Below are 5,000 nucleotides of genomic sequence, written 5' to 3'. Positions count from 1 at the left end.
CAAAAAATAAAGAATTAAAATAACAAAGTCTAATCTATATAAGTAATGTTGAATAAAGCTTATTTTTAATCTTCTTTGAAGGCAGAAAATAGTAAGGTAAAAATAAAGTCCTCTCTATGCTCTGAAGTAACATATAAAAAAAACTAGCAATAAAAAAAAATACCAAGTCTTCGTCTTGGAAAATAACAAAATCTAAAAGAAAAATCTTCTTTGTGGAAAATAGTAAAATAAAAAAACCAAGTCTTCACCTTGGAAAATAACAAAATCTAATCTAAAACATCTTAAATAAAGCTTGTCTGTAGTCTTCTTTGTAGGCAGAAAATAGTACGTTACAGGACTCTCAAACTGATGTATTCCAAAAATAAAGAATTAAAATAACAAAGTCTAATCTATATAAGCGCTCTTGAATAAAGCAGTGTAAAAAAAAAAATAGCAATATAAAAAAAACCAAGTCTTCGTCTTGGAAAATAACAAAATCTAAAAGAAAAGAAGTCTTCTTTGTGGAAAATAGTAAAATAAAAAAAACCAAGACTTCACCTTGGAAAATAACAAAATCTAATCTAAAACATCTTAAATAAAGCTTATTTGTAATCTTCTTTGTAGGCAGAAAATAGTAAGTTACAGGACTCTCGAACTGATGTAGTCCAAAAATAAAGAATTAAAATAACAAAGTCTAATCTATATAAGTGCTCTTGAATAGGCTTCGTGTAAAAAAATAGCAATAAAAAAATACCAAGTCTTCGTCTTGGAAAATAACAAAATCTAAAAGAAAAGTCTTCTTTGTGGAAAATAGTAAAATAAAAAACCAAGACTTCACCTTGGAAAATAACAAAATCTAATCTAAAACATCTTAAATAAAGCTGGTTTGTAGTCTTCTCTCGAACTGATGTAGTGCAAAAATAAAGAATTAAAATAACAAAGTCTAATCTATATAAGTGCTCTTGAATAAGCTTCGTGTAAAAAATAGCAATATAATAAAAATACCAAGTCTTCGTCTTGGAAAATAACAAAATCTAAAAGAAAGGTCTTCTTTATGGAAAATAGTAAAATAAGAATACCAAGACTTCACCTTGGAAAATAACAAAACCATCTTGAAAAAAGCTTATTTTTAATCTTCTTTGTAGGCAGAAAATAGTAAGGCGAAAATAAAGTCCCCTCTAAGCTCTAAAGTAACAAATACGACGTGTTAAAAAAAAAAAACTAACAATAAAAAAAAGAACCAAGACTTCGTCTTGGAAAATAACAATCTAAATTGTGGAAAATAGTAAAATGAAATAAAAACCGACTTCACCTTCGAAAATAACAAAATCAATCTAAAACAAATGACATCTTAAAACAAAACTATTATTTGTTTCGGAGGTTGTCTATGACTGTTCATAGACCGCATAATTTCCACAGAACATTCTCAGAATATCAAGAGAGAAAAGCAGCGTTCTGCGGGAAATCATCTTGGCCAGTGATGTCGTTCTGGGTTTGGTCAGGCCCAGGGAGGTAAGTACCTCGTTATTCTCAAGGGGCCACTTTCCTCTTGCCCCAACCGGGAATCCAAAGAATGTGACCTTGCTAGCCTTCGTCAGCACTTTGACTTGATCACCAAGAGGGGTATAGAAACTTTGTGCGAGGCAGCATCTGACAAGGTATTCTTTGAAAGCTCAAAACGGACGGTGACATCGATCACAACCGCCTCCTCATCTTTTGCAAACACGAGGTCAGGCTTTCTCATCTCTCCCGTCTCGGATATGAACCGTGGCTCTTTGTATACAGACCAGCCCAATCTAGCCGCTTCGTCTGCCAGAATGTTACTGATCTTGTTGTGTCGCGCAATTCTTGCTTTCTGTACTGCAGGACATTGACCGAGAATGTGCGAAAGGGACTCGAGTCTGGCAGAGCATTTCCTGCAGGAACGTAAGGCCCCATCTCTGCCTCTGTTCAAGCTTTCTCTTGTTGGGTAAATATTTGCCCTTAGTTGTAGTGCTGCGATAAAGAAGCATTGTTTAAAGCCGCACCATGGCCTCAACCAAGCATTACTGATTCTATCATGCGCAAAGTTTACAATGCCCCTTCCTTGAACCGGCTTTTCGCACCATCTCTGAAATTCATGCTCCCTCCAATCGCAGGGTCTCGGATATACAGGTTCTTTTGACACCGAGTCCCTGAGAACGAATGTTGGGATTGCATCACTGTCACCCCCTGCTCGTACCCACAAATTACGGTATTCTTCCTCCATACCATGCGAGGACACAATATTACGGGTGATAGCATCGGACGAGTTTGCTATACGTTGCAGCCTTCTAACTTGAACCGAAGGGATTGTTTTTTCCAGTTTCAAGATGGCAAGGCCTCCGTCTCGGGCTCTGGCATATAACAGTCCATCACAAGTTGAAGCGGGAAGGTGGAGCCATCCTTTTACCGCCTTTCTAATCTCTTGGTCCAACCCACGGAGAGTTGATTGCTTGCAGTCCGAGTGGTCTGCAGGATATAACAATCTGGGTAGGGCATAGGCATTGAGTAGTTCAACCTTCTGAGTTGGCTTCAGAGGCGCCTCATCGATTTTCGAGATCCATGTCTTTAGCTGACAATGTAGATCAGGCTGTATAGTGCCAGTCCAAGGGCCAATTTTCAGACCAAGGTATTTCGTTGATTCATCAGGTTGGATCATATGGACATCTTTATTTTTGATAGTCCATGGGTCGCAGTTGTTCACCGTATATGAATCTTTGGTTGGGCTTATCATGAAGCCCTGGCACTTTCTGGCCTGAACCTCCAATCCCGATAGCCCACAAAATGATTCCAAGATCGCTAGATTGGCGGCCATACCAACCCAAGATTCGCTCACCAACACCAAATCATCAGCAAACGCAAGAGCTGTCACGTGGTCGGTATCAATGGAGTACCCAACTCCGTGTGACTCTAGGGTGCATATCAAAGGGTCCATGGCAAGATTGAAGAGCAGGGGTGACATGGGGTCACCCTGTTTGACACCAACACGTATGCTAATTTCTCGAGTCGACTCGCCATTGCTTTTGAACGAGGTCGTACACCGATCGTAGGCGTTCTGGATGATGCCCACCACGTGTTCATCTACTTTCTTGTGCCTTAACACCCATAAAATATGAGCATGCGAAACCGAGTCAAAAGCTTTCGCTATGTCGATGAACATGACAGCCAACGGCCTGTGCAATTTCTTAGCGTGTCTCATAAGGTCCTGTAGCACCTTAAGATTTTCAGAGCAGCCAGATGCCGCTATAAAACCACGCTGCCTTGGGTTTAAGGGACAAGCACGAGCAAGACGTGCAGTCATTATTCTGGAAAATAATCTCAGAATCATTGAACCAATCGTTATTGGTCTCCAGTTCCCCAATTCTTTCAGCTTTTCATCATCCATAACCTTAGGAATAAGAATCGTCCTATTCTTTTTCAACTCTTTGGGAATAATTCCTGTAATCATCCATGCATTAAATAGGGCTGTCAGTGTCCGACCCTCGGGGTCGGCAGCACAGATTGCAGCCCTTGTTAGGCCATCTGGCCCAGCTGCTGACGTTGGTTTAATGGCCCGTATGGCAGTCTGAACTTCCTCCACCGAAATTAGGGGCTCAAAGTATTCGTTATTTGCAACACCTGATGACTTAAATTGGCCCAGGCCATTGAATGGCAACACCTTCTCCCATTTTTCGCAGTAAAAACGATATACATCTGCGTTCGGGATTCGGCATTCATGACGTTCAGTGCCATCCAGGACTAAGGACGCAAGAAGAGAGCGGTTCTTAAAGAAGAGCTTCTGGTGCTTCATGAAGCTTCCTCGTTTTTCCACTCTCTTCTTCATCCAAGATCGTGTGGGTAATATCCTGGGTTTAACAATGTCGTTCTCGGGTTTTGAACGTTTGCCTTTGTTTTTCACCAATCTCATCGGACAAAGCATCAATGCTGTGGCAGTTTCTACGAGGGCATCATGTTGGCCCTCGCCGTTAAGCCAAGCCTTTATTGCCTCCATTGCAGGCTTTTCCAGGGTCCCAGAATTCTCATTCGTAAGCCGCTCAGCTGCTTGAGCGAGTATGGATGAAGTCCCCGTTGTTACATTTGGTGGGGGAGACAATGTCTCAAGAGGCCTAGAAGAAAAATGTAAGCTGTCTGACATGGGGGCCCCTGTCTTTTTACTTAGGTCCCGTCTCTTGTCAGAGACTTGCTTGTTGGTCTTAGTCCCAAGCGCTTCAGCAATGATCTTATTGATATTCTTTTTCCCCTGAAACTGCAACTCTAGAAGGGCCAGCTGTTCTACTTCCTTCAAAGACCAGCAGCTACGGTGTACCCCTCTCTGCGAGGTACCCTTTATACCATCTTTAATCCTTTCCTCATTACGGGTGACTGGGTGAGCATGCCTCTTGTGCTGCGAAAGGCCACTTAGAGTCGCAAAGCGTGCCTGGCAACATTCACAGACCATTGGTAAGCTTTCCTCAGTTAACTTTATTCCCCCACATTTGGGGGCATGACAGGCAATCGATCGGTGGTTTGAGTTGGTTTTGTCACATTTAGCGCACTTAAACACCAGAGGAATGTCTCTGTGTTTGATGTTAAAATGTGCAACAAGTTCGGATGCTTTGCCCATGTGTTGTTTACAGATAACGCATATATACTCCAGACTAGGCAGTACAACCGTGATAGTTCCCTTGGTGTCAATGGGAAACTTTCCCAACACGGGTTCCTCAGCCGATATGTCGAGGAAGGACTCCTCCACATCCTCATCATCCTCTGTAAAATCATCTGAAGAGTCATCCGACTCAACTAGACTTTTAATCTGTTCGTAAAAATCGTAGTTCATCTCCTCTTCCTTTTCCAAGGACGAGTTATGGAAGGTCATGGAAGGTATACTAGTCATTTTTAGCGCCGACCTAGACGCCATAGGTTTAGCAACATCAGATGCCCAGAGGGCATCTTCATTCTGTGTCTGGGTTGACACCGAGACAAACAAGAGTTTCATAGGACGGCGTCCCCATGAACCCTCA

At 41.7% G+C, this 5,000-nt stretch overlaps 1 pseudogene; it reads right to left on the bottom strand.

Annotated features, from left to right (window-relative positions):
- LOC142920725 (28S ribosomal RNA) overlaps positions 1 to 5,000 on the bottom strand; it is a 9,995-nt pseudogene that overhangs the window by 1,901 nt on the left and 3,094 nt on the right.

This window comes from Petromyzon marinus, unplaced genomic scaffold (assembly GCF_048934315.1).
Source record: "Petromyzon marinus isolate PM22_M1 ecotype Great Lakes invasive population unplaced genomic scaffold, UKy_Petmar_22M1.pri1.0 PM_G_Scaffold_73, whole genome shotgun sequence".
NCBI lineage: Eukaryota > Metazoa > Chordata > Hyperoartia > Petromyzontiformes > Petromyzontidae > Petromyzon > Petromyzon marinus.
This window is presented reverse-complemented; position numbering and strand designations above follow the sequence as displayed.